We start from the raw sequence: 23,315 nt of genomic DNA, 5'->3' as shown, positions 1-23,315 counted from the left end.
TACACTGCTGGCCCAACTGTGCTTTCTCCTGCTCTCACCTGCAATGTCCCCCTCCCTGTGGGAAAAATACCCCACCCAGCTGATTCTCTCCTATCAGCCAGACTAGCCGCACTCTGCCCATTCTTCCAGCCACCAAGCTTTACTTCCCTGCCAGGCAGTGCAATGATTCCTACAGGACAACGATCCCCTCATGTGGGAACCCTGGTGTGCCCCATCCTCTTGTTACTACAACATCTATTTCCCACGGTCCCTGCTGCTTAACTCTACTCCAGAGCCACACTCCCCCATTGTCCTGCATGGCATTCCCTGTAGTCCACCCAGGCTGTGAGTACCTGAGACTCACCAACAGCTGTCCATCAGTCCAGTGTCGTGTGCTTGGCCATCTCACACTTCTTAGGGTAGGGGATCCGTCCTTCATGAGTAGGGTAGATGGGAGATAAACAGAACTTTTGGTGTCACAACAAGATCGCCCAACCACGACCCGGGAAGCCTGAACAGCTTTAACTCGCTTCTCTTTTGCTAACTAAAAGTTTTGTTAGTTTAAGTTGATGGTGACCTGGGCTGGAGCTGCCAAAGGTGCCTGGATTGTGCTTTGGCTTGTGCCTGTTCTGTTGCTTCTCGACCTCGGCCGTCTCTTCCCACCCTAACTTGTTGTTCTAGTGCCTCAGGAGGGAACTATGGTGAATTGACTGTATCCTGGCCTGAGGTGGGCTGTTTTGCCCCCTTTGCCTGGCACCTCCGAGGACACAGTCTGAGGCTGGGGATCACCAATGAATCCATAGAGTGGAAGTCTAGGGAGTGTTCAGCCGATAGTGACAAGGGGGTGCTGATGACACAGCTTAACTGTTTCGCTTTTGATTCCCACTTTCCAGGGGCCTGCCTAGAGTCTTTGGGGATAAGAAATCCAGTGTAGTAGGGTGGTCACTGAAGATGGATCATGGGGTGCAGTAGGGGGTGGACCATGGGGCAGTCATCCTGGTTGCTTCTCAAGTGTGCCCATTTCAAGCAAGGGTAGCAAACTTTCCTGTCTCCTTTGCTGTTGCTTTCCAAGTGAAAGCCACTCAGTCATGTCCAACTCTTTGTGACCCCATGGACTATACAGTCCTTGAAATTCTCCAGGACAGAATACTGGAGTGGCTAGCCGTTCCTTCTCCAGCGGATCTTCCCAATCCAGGGATTGAACCCAGGTCTCCCGCATGGCAGGAGGATTCTTTACGAGCTGAGCCACAAGGGAAGCCTTGTGGCTTCCCTGTGTTGCTTTCCAAACACATTTGCTTTTCTTGGCTGTGTGCTCTACAGATGTTAGTTAGGTCTAGCTGTTCCGTTCCTTGATCTCACTATTGGTCTCCTGTCTATGTGCCTGTTCCTCATTGAAAATGGAGTGTTGAAGTCTCCAAGGATTATTTAGAACTATGTACTCTATCCAGTTCTGTCACTTTTTGTTTCATATATTTGGGGAGGCTGCTGGGAACTTATGGATATATAACTCATACATCTCCTTTGTGTACTGATTTTTTATTAATATAGAAATCTGTTGCTATTCTGTAAAAAAAAAAAAAAAAAAACAGTTCTGTTAAAATCTATTTCATCTAATGCCAGTACAGCCACTGCAACTCCCACTTTGGGACGATTTGCATGGATACCATTTTCTACCCTTTTGCTTGCAAACTCTTTTTGGATGTAAGACAAGACTCTTATATTAATAGATAACATATACTGGGTTACATTTATTGTTAATCCTCTTTGCCAATCTGCCTTTTCATTGAATAGTTTTATCTGTTGGTATTGCAGAGATTTGGAGAAGGAAATGGCAACCCACTCCAGTATTCTTGCCTGGAGAATCCCAGGGACAGAGGAGCCTGGTGGGCTGCCGCCTATGGGGTCGCACAGAGTCGGACATGATGAAGCGACTTAGCAGCAGCAGCATTGCAGAGATATTTCTGAGGAAAGATTTTTCCTAACAGTTTTCTAACTTTCCACATGTCAGCCCATTTTTGTTCCATCACTCCTCAATTACTGTCTTTTTCTGTGATTAATTGAAATTTTCTCTTGCACAAAGTGATTATCACTCTTACTCTTTACTTTTAAAATATTTTTAAGTCTGGAGTTTTTAAATTTGTTTTGTGCTTTTTTGGGGGGTTATGCTGTGAATTATAATTATTATCTTACCTTTAAAAAAGTCAAGTTTGTGTTAATACTGAGATAGTTTTCTTAGTATTCTAAACTCTGTTCCCTCCCAGCTCTGCCACATTCCTGTATTTATTGTGATAAATGGCAGGTTTGCATATGGTTCCTATTTACAGATTTATGGTTACTGCTTTATACATTTTTCTTTTAAATCAAAATAAAACAGAGGAGAAGATAAACAGAAGTCACAGGGATTTCCCTGGTGGTCCAGTGGTTTAGAATCCGCCTTCCAATGCAGGGATGTAGGTTCAAACCCTGAACCCGTATCTAAGATGCCACATGTGGTGGATCAACTAAACCTTGGGGCCACAACTCCTGAGCCCGCATGCTCTGGAGCCCGTGTGTCACAGCTGGAGAGACGCCCTCACGATGCAGTGAAGATCGTGTTGCAATGAAGACCCAATGTGTCCATTAATAAATAAGTATTGTTTGAAAAGAGGAGTTATAAACCCAAAGTGCAGGAATACTGGCTTTCGCGTTTATCTGTGCAGTTCCCTTGGCCTTTGTGCTTTATTTCTTCACAGTCCTCCAAATAGGTGCCCACCGGTGTTTCACTTCAGCCTGAAGGACTACTTTAGCATTTATTTTTTAAGCTATGCTGGGTCTATTTAGCTGCGCAGGCTTTTCTCTAGCTGTGAAGAGCAGGGGCTACTGTCTGGTTGCAGTGGAAGGGCTTCTCATTACAATGGCTTCTATTATTGCAGAACATGGGCTCTAGGGCTCCGGCTCAGCAGTTGTGACACACCGGTTTAATTGCTCCACAGTATGTGGGATCTTCCTGGACCTGGGATCAAACCCATGTCCTCTGAATTGGCAGGCAGATTCTTTAACACTGAGCCACAAGGGTAGTCCCTATATCAATTTTTCAGTGTGAACAGGATATGCATGCCTCCCATCCCCTCCTACTTTGTTGCGGTATAATTTATAAATAAAATTTGTATATTTAAGTTGAACAACGTGATGTGATGTATGCATACATTGTTAAATGATTACCACAGGCTACTTAATACACATATTACCTCACATAGTTAAAGGATTTTAGGAAGTGAGCTGTGGGATAAAACTAAGATCTACTCCCTCATCAAGTCTGCAGTATACCATACAATGTCTTAAATTTATATTCAACATGCTGTACGTTAGATCCCTAGAATTTATTTAGCTTATAACTGATTGTTTTTACCCTTTGATGAACCACTCCACAAATTACAGACCTGGGGGCATTGTGCTTCCTGATTTCATTATATCACAAAGATATAGTAATCAAAACAGTATGGTTCTGGCATAAGAATAGATACACAGATCTTTGAAACAACATACAGATCCCAGAAATAAACCCACATGTGCATGTGTGAGTTCATGAGTGCATGCTAAGTCACTTCAGTCATGTCCAACGCTTTGCAACCCTATGGGCAGTAGCCCACAGGCTCCTCTGTCCATGGGATTTTCCAGGCAAGAATATTGGAGTGCACTGCCGTGCCCTCCTCCTGGGGATCTTCCCAAACCAGGGATCCAACCTGTGTCTTACCACTAGTGCCACCTGGGAAGGCCAAACCCACACATATATGCTCACCTATTTGACAAGAGCTCCAAGAACATGCAATGAGTGTTTCCTGGTAGCTCAGCAGCAAAGAATTCCCCTGCAATGCAGGAGACTTGCAGGAGATGTGTGTTGGGTCCCTGGGTTGGGAAGACCACCTGCAAGCAAGGAAAACAACAATCAAGAAAACATCATGAGGAAAGCATAGCCTATTATCTTACACCATATCCCCAAGTCAATTCAAAATGTATAAAGATTAAACATAGGCCTGAAACTGGAAAACTCTGAGAAGAAAATATTGGGGTAAGCACTTTAACATAGGTTTTGACAAAGAATTTTTTAATTGACCCCAAAACAAAGGCAATGAAAGCAAAAATAAACAGGTGAATTACATCAAACTAAAAAGATTCTACACAGCAAAGAAAGCAATCAACAAAATGAAAAGGCAACTTACCTATGGAGCAGAGGAAAATATTTGCAAAGCATGTATCTGCTAAGGGGTTCATATGCAAAATGTATAAGGAACTCAGTCAACTCAAGAGCAACGGAGAAATTCTCAATCGATAAAATGATACATGGAGGACTTCCCTGGTTGTCCAGTGGTTAGGCTACAGTACATGGGTCAGAATGAGTCGGACACGACAGAAGTGACTTAGCACAGACACCGACTCAATGGACATGAATTTGAGCAGTGTCCAGGAGATAGTGATGGTCAAGGGTGCCTGGCGTGCTGCAGTCCATGGGGTTGCAGAGTCAGACACAACATAGTGACTGAACAGCAACAACAACAAAAAATGAAACAGTTATGAAGCCAAAAATGGTACAAATTCTCAGTTATAAGAAAGATAATCTTAAGGATATAATGTACAGCATGGTGACTATAGTTGATAATATGGTATTGTATATTTGACAGTTGCTAAGGCAACTTTTTCCTAGGTTTGCTTTTAATAAGAGATTGTAAAAGGTTTTTCCTTATCTTCTAAGTAATCTCCTTAGAAGGCACAGACTCTATATCTTATCAGAATAATGTCCTGTGCTCTTTGTTGATTTATCGCGTCTTTTATTTGTAAGAGAACTGAGCAGTCTTACTTCTAAAAGAGATCATTGTTTTCATGCTTACACATGCAGTTAAAGTTTTAAAGAAAAAAAATGTAGTTTTTGCTTTGATTTATAGGACTGATTCGTAGGTATGACTTTTAGTTTGCCCATGTAGATGCAACTTAATTTTATTTATTTATGTATTTATTTTTGGCTTGCTAGTTCTTTGTTGCTGGGCAGGCTTTTCTCTAGTTGTGGAGACTGGGGCCTATCTCTCGTTGCAGTACATGGGTGTCTCGTTGCGGTGGCTTCTCTTGTTGCAGAGCATGGGTTCTAGAGCATGTGAGTCTCAGCAGTTGCAGCATGTGGGTCTAGTAGCTGTGGCTTCCAGGCTCTAGAGCACAGGCTCAGGAGTTGTGCCACAGGCTTAGTTACTCCACGGCATGTGGGATCAGGGATGGAACCTGCATCTTCTGCGTTGGCAGGTAGGTTCTTTACCACTGAGCAACCAGGGAAGCCCTCGATGCAATAGCAAGAATTTTCCCTTCTTTGTTGCCACATTTCCCTAGTTTCAGTGAAATTATACAAGGATTCTTTAATAAAAATTAAAACCACATGTTTAATAGATAAATAAATAAAAGAGATAAGGCTATTTGCAATCACATTCCCTTCAATATTTACTTTTGAAATCTTCTTATCAATACTCTGGATAAATGGATAGCCAAACAGTTTCTTACTTACCTATGATTCTTTTTTTAATTCTGTTTTTTTTTTTCAGGTTTTACATTTCAGACTATGATTCATTTTTTGAGTTAATCTTTGTATATGGTGCAAGGTGTGATCAGTTGTTGTTGCTGTTCTATTTACACAGAGGTATTCACGTTTTCTGGGCTTCCTAGGAGACTCTAGTGGCAACGAATCCTCCTGCCGATACAGGAGATGCGGGTTTGATCCCTGGGTCAGAAAGATCCGCTGGAGGAGGAAATGGCAACACACTCCAGTATTCTTGCTTGGAAAATTCCATGCACAGAGGAGCCTGGCAGTCCATGGGGTTGCAAAGAGTCAGACACAACTGAGCATGTGCGTGTGCCTGTGCACACATATACACGCGCGTGCGCACGCGCACACACACACACACATTCAAGTCTTCCAGCATCATTTGTTGTTCCACATCGCATGTGGGATCCTAGTTCTTTGACCAGGGCTCAAATCTGTGTCTCCTGCATCGGAAGGCAGAGTCTTAACCATTCAACCACCAGGGAAGTCCATGACCCATGAATGTATTTAGCAAACTGTACAAATCTTTTGACATTTCTAACAACTTGTGAAATTCTGTCTTTCCAAAATAAAATTCTAAATGAAATCTGCTTGATCTCAAACTGACTTTGATATTTCCCAGAAGGCCTCTGGAAAATCACGAAGAGCCTGTTCCTTCACCTTGTAAATGAGAGATGTTACAATAATTAGGTTCATTTGATAAGCTGAGTTGCACGGGAAGCATTCTCAAATACTAAGAGATGCTTCACCTTTTCTAATTTATACTTCTATGGGTACAATGTTAATATAAATACTTTAGAAATTATATTAACTTCCTAGAAATGTCAATGCCTTTGTTGTTCATGATGTATCTTGGTGCTGCTTTGCCTTATAATTGGACAACACTGGCATGATGTTATCAGCTGCAATTCCAGTTACTATTTTAGAATGTTGTATGCCACAGAAACAACTAAATGTCCTTGTCAATTGCATCACTTTGTATAATGAACATTGTATAATGAACATCCATCCCATCTTTTACCATGGTGATTTTCATCTTTTTTTAATGTATTTATTTTTTATTGAAGGATAATTGCTTTATAGAATTTTGCTCTTTTCTGTCAAACCTCAACATGAATCAGCCATAGGTATATATATATCCTCTCCCTTTTGAACCTCCCTCCCATCTCCCTCCCCATTGCACCCCTCTAGGTAGATACAGAGCCCCTGTTTGAGTTTCCTGAGCCATACAGCAAATTCCCATTGGCTATCTATTTTACATTTGGTAATGTATGTTTCCAGGTTACTCTTTCCATACCTCTCACCATCTCTTCCCCTCTCCCCATGTCCATAAGTGTATTCTCTATGTCTGTTTCTCCATTGTTGCCCTGTAAATAGATTCTTCAGTACCATTTTAATAGATTCCATATATATGTGTTAGAATATGATATTTCTCTTTCTGACTTACTTCACTCTTATAATACTTACTTCTTACTTACAATAGGTTCCAGTTTTATCCACCTCATTAGAACTGACTGAAATGCGTTCCTTTTTATGGCTGAGTAATATTCCATTGCGTATATGTACCACAATCTCTTTATCCATTCATCTGTCAATGACCATCTAGGTTGCTTCCATGTTCTGGCTATTATAAATAGTTACCTATGGCATTTTTCACAGAACTAGAACAAAAAAGTTCACAATTCATATGGAAACACAAAAGACCCTGAATATCCAAAGCAGTCTTGAAAAGAAGAATGGAGCTGGAGGAATCAACCCTCCTGACTTCAGATTATACTACAAGGCTACAGTCATCAAGACAGTATGGTATTGGCACAAAAGCAGAAATACAGACCAATGATTTTCATCTTTTGTCATCCATAGTTATTTTACCTTGACGCTTCCCTGAAAACCCTTGCAATCAGCTACATGCCAGACTAACTATCTTCAACAAAATGAGACTATCTTGGAGTCCTGAAAGGTCTCTGCTAGGTACTCTTGAGGCACAGAACTCCTAATGGCATTGCTTAAACAACTTGGAGACCACACCACTAGACCGAGTCAGGATTTCCTGAATTCTCCTGGAGAAGCTGGTAAGTTCATGAGATGGCTAATCCAAGATCAAACAGAACAAGAATTACATGGGGCTGAGTGAACACATTAAGCATGATTACAGCTTTTGTTTGGACTACTGCTGATGCCTTAATGTTCTATTCTCTGGAGAACAACTTTCTCTTCTAACTTCAGCTATCTAAGATTCATAATAGTTTAGTAAATCATACTGCTGTAAATGTAAGTGAGGTATTTATCTTCTTTTCCCTGCCTGATCACTCTAGAGTTGAATATTCTTATTAAGTATTCTCATTTTCATAGTAATACAATGAATGGTATAGGTTCAATATGAAACTTTCCTCTGTATTGATTTGATTATATAAGCTTTTAGTGGACTATCACATTTGAAAACAATACATATAATCAGACATGATCAGATAGTTAAAGAAATTAAAGGTGATTTTATGAAGCCAATGCTTACAACGTCCTCTTGGGCAAATGGGCCTCCTACCTGGATTACAGCTTTCTCAGTCTTAGAGCTGAGTAGGAGAGGTCACCACCTGGCAGGCCTAGCAAACTTAGGATACTGTGAGGACTTCAAGAAGAGATTAGTTTACCTAAATCTGCATGTGAATTCTGGTGGTAAGTTCTTGGCATGGCTTCCTAGCCTCGAGAGGCTTTTCAAAGTCCAGTCTAAGACTCCTTATGAAAAGTTCCAGCAATGCAAACTAAAAAGGCCTCTGTGGTCAATTATCATTCTTGCTGAAATTGTGCAAATAAGCAAGCCAAATCTAGTGAGATCAGACATTTTATAAATGTAAGAATGATCTTATTCTTACTCCTAATGGCATTGCTTAGACAACTTTGAGACCACACCACTAGACTGAGACAGGATTTCCTGAATTCTCCTGGAGACTCTCAGCTGATAAGTTCATGAGATGGCTAATCCCAGATCAAACAGAACAAGAATTTACAAGAATTACAAAGAATGATCTTACTTTGAGTATCTTTGGCCAAAAAGGAAGTGACTGTTGAAATTTTGTTTTTAAAAAGAAAACACAGCGTTGTAAGGTATGGGATTCTGGTCTTTGAGCTATTTTGCACGTCGTTGTAAACTAGTGGTTATCTGACCTACATCTAAATCGGACTGGCTTCTGCTATCTCATACATTTTGTCAGTCCTTACCAAATTCTCAGCTCTTCCAGTTTGCTTCAATATCTGGCTGCAACTCCTCAAACTTCTGTTTTCAAGTTTTTGCCAACCCTCCTGATTTGACATCATTGAGAACACAAAGCTGACTGCCCAGATTCTTATTGGAAGTCTACGCTTTGTCTTCATAGGATCAAAAGAAGTCCTATGAGCTGAAGCTAGACAACTTGATATAAATTTCAAAGGACTCATCATTGCAGCAGATTATGTATGATCTTCATGCCTGAAACTGCTGCCATGTGGGCCACTCAGGAAATTACACTTTATCTCCATGCTCTGCTCCAGGAAATAATCATGATTGTGGATGAGCTTACCAAAACCTATCTGATGTCTATGCTTCATAGAAAACATTCACTGCAAACTAGGAAATCTATCAGATTACCACTGCCATCTCCTCATTCCACAGCCTAAACATGCTTCAAGCCCAACGGCTAGAAATGTTTTCAATTGGTTATCCTTCTGGACTCAGAAACTGTGTCTAAATATTAATAGTCCACTATAAATCTTAATCTTTCTTTTTTGTTTCCTTAGAAACCTCCCTCATTAAGTGATTGATTCCTTGCAGGATCCAGCAGATATCTTCTACTACCAAATATCAGCAGACGCTTCAGCTGTTGCTTAGTGAACAAAAGGTGACTGAGTGAGAAATGGACTTATATTGTTCACAGGAAAAAGAATGCCTCTTCTTCCCTTGAAGAAGGGGAGGAACTGAAAATAACTCCCTCCTTAACCAAACCTTAGGCCGTTCTGAGTCCTCTTCTTCACTCTACCTGAAGCTTGATCCTACCTGCCAAGCTGCCAAGCCCAGTTTTAGCAAAGATCCTCCCTAATCAGAATCAGTTTAATCAGAATCCCCCCCATACTTCATATCTGAGTTTTTCACCCCTCCTCTTGATAGCTAATCAAGTTCCACTCCCAGCCTCCCTTGAAACTTGTGTTAGTCAGAGTTCTCCACAGAAACAGGATCAACAAGAAACAGATAGATATACACATATCTTATATATCAAGTATCTATACCTATAGGTATAGATAACTAGATCAGATACCTAATGTCTATACATTTATATATGTGTGTGTATACATATATATATATATATATATAATATATATATTATATATGTATTAGTTATATTTCTCTGCTATATATCGATGTTGCTATAGATATAAGATAGATATAGATATGGCTTCCCAGGTGGCTCAGTGGTAAAGAATCTGCCTGCCAATGCAGGAGACGCAGAAGACATGGGTTCAGTCCCTCGGTTGGGAAGATCCCCTGGAGGAGGTAATGGCAACGCACTCCAGTGTTCTTGTCTGGGAAATCCCATGGACAGAGGATTCTGGAGGGTTACAGGTCCACAGGGTTGCAGAGTCAGGCATGACTTAGCAACTGAGCATGAGCACGGGCATACATATACATGAAGAGATTTATTATAGAAATTGGCTCATGCAGAAATCATGCAATCTGCCGTCTGCAAGCTGGTAAACCAAGAAAGTCGGTGGTATAATTCAGTCTAAGTCAGAAGGCCTGACAAACCCTGAACCCAGTTCAAGGCTAAAAGCCTGAGAATCAGAGGGCAGATGGTGCAAATCCTGGTCTAAGTGCAAAGGCCTAAGACGAGGAATGCCGATGTCTTAGAACAGAGTCATATGGATGTCTCAGTTCAGGCAAAGAGCAAACTCATCCTTCCTCTGCCTTTCTGTTCTATTCAGGCCCTCAAGGGATTGGGTGATGCCCACTTGCATTGATGAGGGCAATTTTCTTTACTCAGTCTACCAATTCATATGCTAATCTCTTCCAGAATCCTGCTTACAGACACACCAGGAAATGCTGTACAAGGAAGTTGACATCTGAAATTAGCCAGCACAATACCTAAGTTCCTGTTAGTAATTTCCCAGTCACTACCTCCTTCAACCACCCTGTTAGCGATAAATTTTCATCTGTCTCTCATGTAGATGGAGTTGAGTTTATTTTCCCTGTTGCAACAGTCTCTGTTCCCTTTTAAACAAAGCCTTAAACAAAGGCTTAAACAAAGTCTTAAACAAAGCCTTCCTTGCCTTAAACTCCATGTGGCATAATTATCTATTGACAATATTCAAGTTATGTTCATGTGAATGAGAGAATGTGTGTCAGGTTCTCAGCTGTGAGCTAGTATGTGCATATTTATGTGAGATAAAAATGAGAATGTGAGTACATGTGAGCAAATTTCTTCTGTGAGCTAATGTCTGAGCTTTATGGTGGATGGAAACATGTTTGTGTATACATGTATATAAGCATGTTCTGGATTTTAAGAATGTGTAAGTGAAAGTGTGAGTGGGAACATCTGGAAGCATCTGACTGTTTATATCTGAGTCCCTTTGTGAGTAAACTTGTGAGTAAGGTCCTGAAATTGAGTGACTATATCAGCATGTTTTGACTTCCCTGGTAGCTCAGCTGGTAAAGAATCCGCATGCAATGCCGGAGATCCTGGTTCGATTCCTGGGTTGGGAAGATCCCCTGGAGAAGGGATAGGCTACCCACTCCAGGATTCTTGGGCTTCCCTGGTGGCTCAGACGGTAAAGAATCCACCTGCAATGTGGCAGATCTGGGTTCGATACCTGGGTCAGGAAGATCCCCTGGAGGGGGGCCTAGCAACCCACTCCAGCATTCTGGCCTGGCGAATCCCCACGGACAGAAGAACCTGGCAGCTACAGTTACAGTCCATGGGGTCACAAAGAGTCGGACACGACTGAGCGGCTAACACAGACACACACACACAGACACACACATCAGCATGTTTATGTGAAACAATGAATGTGTTGGTGCATGCATGTGAATGTATGTGTTTTTGAATTTGAGTTTGAGGGCAAATCAGTGTGTGTTTAGTTAGTGTGCGAGAATGTGTATGTATGTCAACATAATCTCTGTGTGACATTGTATGTGTGAGCATGTTCATGGGTGAGAGTGTTTTCTTAGGTGTAAATGTGTGTGCTTAAAATGAATATTTAAGTGTGTTCCCCTGTATAAATGAATTTGTAGGCATGTGAATGCATATTAGCATAATACTGAGTAGTTGGGGTAAATGTGTTTTTTGTGTGATCTTGTTTATGTGTGAATACATTTGAGTAAGGTTATTTGTGAGCATATATGTGGGAGTACATTCAATGGTTTTTTAAATTAGTTAGCTGGAGGATAATTATTTACAATATCGTGATGGATTTTGCTATACATCAACATGAATCAGCCATTCATATACGTGTCACCCCTCATCCTGAATCTCCCTCCCACCTCCCTCCCCACTGCTGGAAAAACCATAGTTTTGACTAGAGGGACCTTTGTCTCTAAAGTAATGTCTCTGCTTTTTAATACATTGTCTAGTTTTGCCATAGCTTTTCTTCTAAGGAGCAAGCATCTTTTAATCATGGCTGCAGTCACAATCTGCAGTGATTCTGGAGCCCAAGAAAATAAAGCCTGTCACTGTTTCCATTGTTTCCTCATCAATCTGCCATGAAGTGATGGGACAAGATGTCATGGTCTTCGTTTTTCAGTGTTGAGTTTTCAGCCAGCTTTTTCACTGTCCTCTTTCACTTTCATCAAGAGGCTCTTTCGTTCCTCTTTGCTTTCTGCCATAAGGGTACTGTCACCTGCATTTCTGAGGCTAGTTACTGATATTTCTCCCGACAATCTTGATTCCAGCTTGTGCTTCATCCAGCCTGGCATTTCGCATGATGTACGCTGCATATAAATTAAATAAGTAAAGTGACTATATACAGCCTTGATGTACTCCTTTCCCAATTTGGAACCAGTCTGTTGTTCCATGTCTGGTTCTAACTCTTGCTTCTTGACCTGCAGCCAGATTTGTCAGGTGGTTAGTAAGGTGGGCTGGTATTCCCATCTCCTTAAGAGTGTTGCAGAGTTTGTTGTGATCCACACAGTCAAAGCCTTTAGCATAGTCATCGAAGCAGAAGGAGATGTTTTTCTGGAGCTCTCTTGCTTTTTCGATGATATAAAGGATGTTGACAATTTGATCTCTGATTCCTCTGCCTTTTCTAAATCCAGCTTGAACTTCTGGAAGTTCTCAGTTCACATACTGTTGAAGCCTAGCTTGGAGAATTTTGAGCATTCCTTTGCTAGTCTGTGAGATGAGTGCATTTGTGCAGTAGTTTGAACATTCTTTGGCATTGCCTTTCTTTGGGACTGGAATGAAAACTGAACTTTTCCAGTCCTGTGGCCTCTGCTGAGTTTTCCAAATTTGCTGGCATATTAAGTGCAGCATTTTCACAGCATTATCTTTTAGGATTTGCAATAGCCCAGGTAGAATGCCATCCCCTCCACTAGCTTTATTAATAGTGATGCTTCCTAAGGCCCACTGGACTTCACATTCCAAGATGTCTGGCTGTATGTGAGTGATCACATCATCGTGGTTATCTGGGTCATGAAGATCATTTATGTATAGGTCTTCTGTGTGTTCTTGCCATCTCTTCTTAATATCTTCTGTTTCTCTTAGGTCCATATCATTTCTGTCCTTTTTTGATCCCATCTTTGCACGAAATATTCCCTTGGTATCTCTAATTTTCTTGAGGAGATCGCTAGTCTTTCCCATTCTATTGTTTTCCTCTATTTCATTGCATTGATCACTGAGGAAGGCTTTCTTATCTCTCCCTGCTATTCTTTGGTACTCTGGATTCAGATGGATATATCTTTCCTTTTCTCCTTTGCCTTTCGCTCCTCTTCTTTTCTCTGCTATTTGTAAGGCCTCCTCAGACAACCATTTTGCCTGCTTGCATTTCTTCTTCTTGGGGATGGTTTTGATCACCGCCTCTTGCACAATGTCAGGAACCTCCGTCCACAGTTCTTCAGGAACTCTTTCTATAAGATCTAATCCCTTGAATCTATTGGTCACTTCCACTGTATATTTGTAAGGGAATTGATTTAGGTCACACCTGAATGGTCTAGTGGTTTTCCCTTCGTTCTTCAACTTAAGTCTGAATTTGGCAATAAGGAGTTCATGATCTGAGTCACAGTCAGCTCCTGGTCTTGTTTTTGCTGGCTGTATAGAGCTTCTCCATCTTTGGCTGCAAAGAATATAATCAATATGATTTTTGTGTTAAGCATCTGGTGATGGCCATGTGTAGTCATCTCTTGTGTCATTGGAAGAGGGTATTTGCTATGACTAGTGTGTTCTCTTGGCAAAACTCTGTTAGGCTTTGCCCTGCTTCATTTTGTACTCCAAGTCCAAACTTGCTTGTTCCTTCAGGTATGTCTTGACTTCCTACTTTTGCTTTCTAGTCCCCTATAATGAAAAGGATATCTTCTTTTGGTGATACTTTTAGAAGGTCTTGTATGTCTTCATCAAAACAGTCAATTCAGTGTCTTGGCATTAGTGGTTGGGGCATAGACTTGGATTACTGTGATACTGAATGGTTTGCATTGGAAATGAACAGAGATCATTCTGTCTTTTTTGAGATTGAACCCAAGTACTGCATTTCAAACTCTTTTGTCAACTATGAGGGCTAGTCCATTTCTTCTTAGGGATTCTTCCACAGCAGTAGATATAGTGGCCAACTGAATTAAATTTGCCCATTCTGGTCCATTTTAGTTCACTGATTCCTAAAGTGTCGATGTGTACTCTTGCAATCTCCTGTTTGACCACTTCCAATTTACCTTGATTCATGGACGTAGCATTCCAGGTTCCTATACAATATTGTTCCCTACAGCATCAGACTTTACTTCTATCACCAGTCACATCCACACCTGGGCACTGTTTACGCTTTGCCTCAGCCTCTTCATTCTTCCTGGAGCTATTTCTCCACTCTTCTCCAGTAGCGTATTGGGCATCTACTGACCTGAGGAGTTCATCTTTCAGTGTCATGTATTTTTGCCTTTTCATACTCTTCATGGAGTTCTTAAGGCAAGAGTACTGAAGTGGTTTGCCATTCCTTCTCCAGTGAACCACGTTTTGTCAGAACTCTCCACCATGACCCATCCGTCTTGTGTGGCCCTACATGGCCTGGCTCATCGTTTCATTGAGTTAGACAAGGCTGTGATCCAAGTGATCAGTTTGGTTAGTTTTCTGTAATTGTGGTTTCCATTCTGTCTGTTCTTTGATGGATAAGCATACGAGGTTTGTGGAAGCTTCATGATGGGAAGGACTGGCTGTGGGGACATCTGGGTCTTGCTCTGATGGGCAGGGCCATGCTCAGTAAATCTTTAATCCAATTTTCTGTGAATTGGAGGGGCTGCGTTCCCTCCCTGTAGTCTGTCCTGAGGCTAAACTATGATAGGGATAATGGAGGTCCTTCAAAAGAACTTATGCCAGGACTGTTAGATTCAGTGCCCCTGATGCCACAGAAAGCCACTGTCGACCCATGCTTCCACTGGAATCTCCTGGATACTCACAGCCAAGTCTGGCTCATTCCCTTGTGGGGCCACTGCTCCTTTCTCCTGGGTCCTGGTGCACACAAGGTTCTGTTTGTGCCCTCCAAGAGTCTGTTTCCCTAGTCCTGTGTAAGTTCTGTAATCAAAGCCCACAAAGCCTTCAAAATCAAATTCCCTGGGGGTTCTCAGTCTCTTTGCTGGATTCCCAGGTTGGGAAATCTGTTGTGGGCCCCAGAACTTTCACAGCAGTGCGAGAACTTCTTTGGTATAATTGTTTGATTGTCCTCCAGTTTCTGAGTTGTCTGCTTGGTGGCTCTATGGTGGGGCTTACACACCACACGTTCCAGGTCTGCTGCAACCAGAGCCCCTATTCCCATGGCAGGACAATGCTAACCTATGCAGCCATAGAGGAGACTCAAACACTGAAAGGCAGGTGTTGCTCAGTCTCTTGTGGGGTCCCTGGGTCCTGGTGCACACAAGGTTTTGTTTGAGCCCTCTGAGCATCTCTGGTGGGTATGAGGTTTGATTCTAAACACGATTTCACCTCTCCTACCATCTCGTTGGGGCTTCTCCTTTGCCCTCGGACATGGGGTATATTTTTTCAGTAGGATCCAACATTGTCCTCTCCATGGTTGTTCAACAGTTCTTTGCAATTTTGGAGTTCTCATGGGAGAAGATGAATGCACATCCTTCTACTCCACAATCTTGTGGGACCTGTCTGTTCACTGAGTCTTGAGGGTGGGGGAAAGTGTGCAGCTGAAGTGCTGTCCAGCAAGGAAAGGATGCAGCCCAAAGGTGCTGGTGCTCCAGTGCTGGTTCCACCTCTGGAGAAGTGCACTCCTCCCTCCATGCCTCAGAATCCTATACATCATAAGAGTCTGTTAGTGTGATAATATTTGAGTATTAAAGTACATGTTTATGTTCAAGGGGTATGACTGAAACTTGTGAACACATGAGAGAACACCAGTATGTTCATGTGAGGCAGTGAATGTGTACTAGGTTCCCACAAGTTAAAGTGAGCTTAAATTGCAAGAATTGTTAGTGTAACATAATCATGAATGGAAGTGTGAGTTTATTTACATATGAGTGAATGGTTGAGCTTCATGGTAGACGCGAGTTTGCTTGTGTGTGAGTGTGTATGCTAGCAGATTCCTTATTTTGAGGTTAATGCACATGTGTAAATGAAGGGGTATATGGGAAGATCAGAGTGTACATATTTGGACCAACCTAGATAGCATATTAAAAAGCAGAGACGTTACTTTGCCAACAAAGGTCCATCTAGTCAAGGCTATTGTTTTTCCAGTAGTCATGTATGGCTGTGAGAGTTGGAGTGTGAAGAAAGCTGAGAGCCGAAGAATTGATGCTTTTGAACTGTGGTGTTGGAGAAGACTCTTCAGGTTCCTTGGACTGCAAGGAGATCCAACCAGTCCATTCTACAGTCCTGGGTGTTCTTTGGAAGGACTGATTCTAAAGCTGAAACTCCAATACTTGGGCCACCTTATGTTAAGAGTTGACTCATTTGCAAAGACTCTGATGCTGGGAGGGATTGGGGGCAGGAGGAGAAGGGGACGACAGAGGATGAGATGGCTGGATGGCATCACCGACTTGATGCACATGAGTTTGGGTGAACTCCGGGAGTTGGTGATGGACATGAATTGTGTGCTGCAATTCATGGGGCCACAAAGAGTCAGACATGACTGAGTGACTGAACTAAACTGAACTGAACTGAGTGATTTTATGAGCATTTGTGTGAAGGAGTCAATGTGTCAGGGTCCAGGTGAGTGTATCTGTGTTAGAGCTTACTGAGAGGATGCGACCACTGGTTGACAGGTGAGCTGGACTCAGGCAATGAGAGGCTCCTCGCTACCTCCCCTGTCCTTGGAATGTAGATGTGGCCCACAGTTCCCACACTAGGAGCCATGTCAAAAATGCAGCCTTGAGAGTGTGGTGTTGCTTATCGATCTAGATTGGATACGTGATTGAACTTCATTAAGGCTTCTTTACGAAAGAAAAAAAAGACTTTAATATCTATAGTGTACTTATGTAAATCTAAAACTTAATTTTACCTCATCAGTTAAAAAGGGCAGTTTTTTTTGTTTGCTTGTTTTCTTTTTTTACTGTTTGTCTTTCTCCATAAATTTCATGGGACTGAGTGAAATAATGAGGATGATCATAATTTTGACTTTCTGTTTGAAACATTGTTAGTTCTTTTGTGTTTTGGTTTTCCAGAGTTAAGAAAACTTTTTCTCTTTTCTCTTAAGCTATGAGCAATTTGCTAACATATACATTTGTGAATAAAGATGAAATATTTACTTTTTTCTCCCTATCTGATCCCTCCAGGTTTTGGAGTGTTCTGTGAGTGTTCTATTTTTATGGTTATATATTTATTTGTATAAATACAATAATAATCTGTTCTCCTTGTAACAGGACACAAACGGAAACACTGGTTATATTACCAAGGCTCTGACTGGAATATCTGAGAATGCACACAAATTAGATATGACCAGACAGTTTTAAGGAACAGCATTTTATAGTAAGAATTTGCCTTCCTATCAAGGGGAGATTGAGAACATGTTCTATTGACCCACATCTGCCATAGCTTAACCCCCCACTTTGACTAAATGGTTGCCTATTTGCAGCAGAGGCGCATCCTGTATGCCAGCCCACTGTCTCTAAAAATGCAGGTGCTACTAGGCCTTATGAGGTGAAGTGAAGTGAAGTGAAGTCGTGCAGTCGTGTCCGACTCTTTGTGACCCCATGGACTGTAGCCCACCAGGCTCCTCAGTCCATGGGATTTCCCAGGCATGAATACTGGAGTGGGTTGCCATTACCTTCCCCACTAGGCCTTATAGAATGTGTCAGTCCTCCAAATTCCCCCACTCGTATTCCTCTGGCAGCCCATGAGGACATCAGGTACAGATCGGTTTAATCCAGGTGTCTGGGAATTTGGTCTTGGTCTTAGCAACACTGACATCATCTGGATAGAAACAGGAATGAACTGCGGCAGCCATGAGGATGAACGCAGAAGATTTCACTGGTAATCACTCATAGGTCCTGACTGTTAACATTTTGCACTGACAATTCTGCTGTTCTAAAGGGATTAACCCTATGGCTTGGACAGTGGGAAGCATATGGGTGGATAATTATGAATAAGCCCTTTGGGGGTTAGAATATATAGAAAGCCATCTGGGTTTGCTTGCCAGAACCTGAGTCAGTTGTCACTGATTTCCATATACCAGATCATGAGGCACTGATATCTGCCCTTCAGTAGATACAGCATAGAAAGATTGGCTACCATAGTGTTCAAACGGGATGGCATATGGCCAAGGTTGCTAGAATGCACTTGAAACAAAATGACTTGGTTAATGCAGTTGCTGTGTGTTCTTAAAAAGGCCCAAGGCAACTGCCAAAGGAGCATGAGTCCATTCACTGGAGCTCCCCACTGGTGAGTCACTGAGAGCAAAATGATTATATCGGCCCCCTTCCTCCGAGTGAGGGTTCTAAAAGTCTTGGTTTGGGTGGACACTGTGTCTGGCCTAATTTAGACTTTCTCCAGTTACCACACAAGAAAGAGGTCATCATTAGGGAATTACAAGAGTAGAGTACTATGTATAGATACACTAGTCAAATGGACAGTGACCAAGGATGACATTTCAAATATCATGATAGACAAGCTTGCAGAAAAGAACATGATAGTAAATGGAGGTTCTGTCTCCCCTAAGGAGCATGGGTGATGGAAAAGAAAAGGAGAATATTGAAGCAGCAGATTAAATTACTAACAGGTAAAACCACTTTAGCCAGGTAGACTAAAGTACTATCTCTAGCTTTAATACATTTGAATGATGCTGACTGCCCCATAATCCAGACTGAGGCCCTCTATCAAGACACCCAGTATCATGAAGGTACAGAAGTCATGGAATATGACTTAGATTGCACTCTTCTCTCTGTGGACTGTAGGAAAATACAGTCTTTTCTACCAAAAGGGAAGGTATGAGAAATAGAGAAATGATCCATATTCATTTTAAGCACACATTATTTAGATATATATACCTATACACCCAGCTTGTGAATAAGGTTTCTAAAAATGGCAGCTTGTTGCCAGTCCTTTGTTCTCTCCCCTTTCTCATAAAAACAGTTTGGTAGGGTAATTTCATGGGTTTTTACCCCGCATATAATCAGAGAACTAAAGGGTTGGGTGAAACAGTCCTCCACTCAAGAGCTTGCAGGTATTACTCATGACCCCATCAACCAATAAAAATCTTAGGTGACATCCTGGGAAGATTGTGACTCTGGTCCTCAGCCTATGAGGAGCCAGGGGAGGGAACCTGGGTCTTAGGGATAAAACCTGGTCAGACCTCCCACTCAGTGTGCTTGCTCCCAGACCTTTTGTCTGCAAAGCGCCCTTCTGCAGAAGTGAAGAATACCTTGCTGAGCCATTTTTGATTGTCTGTTCTATTCCCGTGGCACCATTTTGAAAGCATTTCCAACAGGATCTACATACTTTGATGCTGGGAACACCCAAGCCACATCACACCTGGGAAAGGCATTATCTACTGGAATTTGCAATAAGACATTCTACCAGGATGGATGAGTTACTCTGCAACCCTGGGTGAGGAGGAACTGCTCAAATCTCCACTGGGAGCCAGACCTGAGGAAATGCACTATGCTTGGAATCGAATACACACCACTGAAAGAGGGGAGAAGGTGGGAGTCCTGGCCTAGCATATCCCACCCACAGTTCATCTCCATATGCCTGACAGCGCTGCCTTCCCCAGCCGATATATATGGTATAAACAACCAGGTCAAGCTCCTAATGCAACAGCCACATTAACCATTAACATCTAAGGATTAGGCCAGAAGTGTAATTTTTATGTGAGGGGAAGACTTTCCATACAAGTCCCTACTAAATATCTGTCTTTTTGTCTTTAGACTACTGCTGCTCCAGTGTCTGGTCACACAATGAACTCTGATGGAAATACCTTCCTTCAGTATATCTGCTCAAGGGCCTGCCAAAGGAATCAATACAACCGTTGGGTAACAGAATGATATATATTCGTACCTGATGAGTCTACTAATGTATCATCCTTATTAAGTCACACAAGTGAACACCTTGAGTGATCCAACTCCCTGCTTAGGGGACTTATTTTCAGTGGTTCAGATCATGGAGCTCTTGGTGGGGAGAACAAAAAAGCTTATTCATCAGGAATCATAATCTGTCTTTTCTCTTGCATATGCTTATATTATTATTGGGGTATCTGCCTCCAATGCAGCTAGACAGCCACCAAATGAACTATTTCCATGCTAATAAAACCCCTTGTTAATGGCTCAGGGCACATGGCAGAAGAGGGGGATGTATAAGAGTGTAAGAATCAGTCATGAGGGATGGAATGTTGGAGAAGATCATCAAGAAGATGTGACAGGGACTTCTCTGGTGGTCCAGCGGCTAAGATGCCACATTCCCAATGCAGGGGGCCCAGGCTCAATCTCTGGTCAAGGAACTAGATCCCACATGCCGCAACTAAGAGATTACATGTCACAGCTAAAGGTCCCTCATGCTGTAACTAAAAAGATCCTGCATGCTGCAATGAAGATTGAAGATCCCGTGTGTCAAAACAAAGACCTGGCATAGCCAAATAGAAATACTTAAAATTTTTTTAAAAAGAAGACATGACTACTGGTTGACCCGAGAGCTGAATCTTGGCAATCAGAGTCTCCTCACCCCCTCCTCATCCTTGCAATGTATGTTCTGCCCACAGTTCCCACACTAGGTCCTGTTTTAAAGACACAGCCTTGAAAGAGGAATGTGCTGTTGAGAACATATGGACAAGCCATTTGGCTGAGCCCCATTAAATTCACCATATAAACTTAAGATTCTGACAGGCAGGCATGGAGATCTACTTGTCTTGTGGCCACTCAACACAAGCCTTGTATGTAAGTTCTCTTGCTAATAACACATGTACATCCATGGCTGATTCATGTGAATGTATGGCAAAAACCACCACAATATTGTAAAGTCTCCAATTAAAAGCCTCCAATTAAAAACATATGTATATATATATATACACACACACACATATATACATAAATATATACACACATATATATATATATATATATATATATATAAATTTCCCTTTTAGAGCTAAAAAAAAAATTGCCACCCACCCACTTGGAGTGCTCTGCCTCTTGCTCTGGTATCTCCTTGCCCTTCATACATGGGAGTGAGTTTCAAATTTCATCCAGGGAACTCATGAGGTTTCAAATCAACAATCTGAATGTGTGCTGGCATATGAGTAAGATTTTCATCACATTGGTGGGAGCTAATGAGTGAGCGTTTTTGGTAAGAAAATGTTTTGAGCATTTTTTAGTGTATTTGTTATTTGGATTTTTTTGTTTGAGCATTTTTGCACGTGAGCATAAATGTGACAATGTCAGTGTGTATTTGAGCCTGTCATCAGTAAGAGCAGTCCATTGTGAGTAAATTTTTGCTTTAGTGAATATGTGTGTGCTCGATTGTATGAAGGTATTTGTGAGCATGAACACACATGTTAGCATGTTTATGTGTTTTTGTGTAATCTTATTAATATATGGTTGTATTTGTGTAAAGGCACATATATGTGTGTCAGTGAATGTAAGTGTATTTATGTGACTGAATTTGTGAGCTTCCTAGTGAGCTTTACTGTTTGTGTGCAAATGAATACCTGGGCATGTTCTTCTTTATGTCAATGTTGGCCTGCATGTGTAAATGAGTGTGTCATTGTGGGTACACTAACCTCATGAGTGTGAGTGAATTTTTGATCATGTATGCACGTGAGTGAATGTGTGATAACTTTCATGTGAATGAGATCTGAGTATGTTTATGTGAGTGAATGTGTCAGTGTCTGCATGTGTGAGTAATACTGTTCAAGAGGGTGAACATATGAACTTGTACATGTCAGAGTAGGTTAAAGTAATGTTTGAGTGTTGAAATGCATGTTTGTGTGTGTCCAAGTGTATACCTGAATTTGAAGCCATGTGTATGGATGTTATTAGCACTTTCCTGTGAGTCAGTGAATGTGTATCATGTTTCCTGCTGCAAACTAGGTAACATGTGGAGTATTCTTGTATGAGTGAAATGTGAGCATCTGAATGTAAATACATATGGGTGTATTTTCTTTATGAGGGAATATTTGTACTTTGTGGAGGATGTGCACATGTTTGTAGGAGAGCATCCATGTGAGCATGTTCCTGACTATGAGAGTGCTAGTGTGCATGTGAAAGTGAATGTCTGGGAGCACCTGAGTTTATGTATTCATGAACCTGTGTGACTGAACTTGTAGGAATATTCATGTGATTGAGTGAATTATTGTGCAAGTTTGCACAGAGTGAATTTATTATAGTGTGACTAGTTATGTCTATGTATTTGAATACATCTATGAGCAAGTTCCGGAGAAGGCAACGGCACCCCACTCCAGTACTCTTGCCTGGAAAATCCCATGGATGGAGAAGTCTGGTGGGCTACAGTCCATGGGGTCGCTAAGAATCGGACACGACTGAGCAACTTCCCTTTCACTTTTCACTTTCATGCATTGGAGAAGGAAATGGCAACCCACTCCAGTGTTCTTGCCTGGAGAATCCCTGGGATGGGGGAGCCTGGTGGGCTACTGTCTATGGGGTCACACAGAGTCGGACACGACTGAAGCGACTTAGCAGCAGCAGCAGCAGCATGAGCGTGTTCACGTGAGGCAATGACGGTGTGAGGACATCTGTATTAATGAGTGAATGTGTGACCATGAGGGTGTGAATGTACATGAGCGTGTCTGCGTGTGAATAATTTGTCAGCATGTTCATTTGAGTGAGTAAACAGTAAACATGTTAATGTAAGTGACTGAATGTGGGAGCATGCACATACATGTGAACATATACATTTGTACACACTACCTGCCTCCTGTGAAACCTGTATGCAGGTCAAGAAGCAATAGTTAGAACCGGACATGGAACAAAGGACTGGTCCCAAATTGGGAAAGGAGTACGTCAAGGCTGGAAATTGTCACCTAGTTTATTTAACTTATATGCAGAGTATATCATGAGAAATGCTGGGGTGGATGAAGCACAAGCTGGAATCAAGATTGCCAGGAGAAACATCAATAACCTCAGATATGCAGGTGACACCATCTGTATGGCAGAAAGCGAAGAGGCTCT

Source organism: Bos javanicus, chromosome X (genome assembly GCF_032452875.1).
Source record: "Bos javanicus breed banteng chromosome X, ARS-OSU_banteng_1.0, whole genome shotgun sequence".
Lineage (NCBI taxonomy): Eukaryota > Metazoa > Chordata > Mammalia > Artiodactyla > Bovidae > Bos > Bos javanicus.
This window is presented reverse-complemented; position numbering follows the sequence as displayed.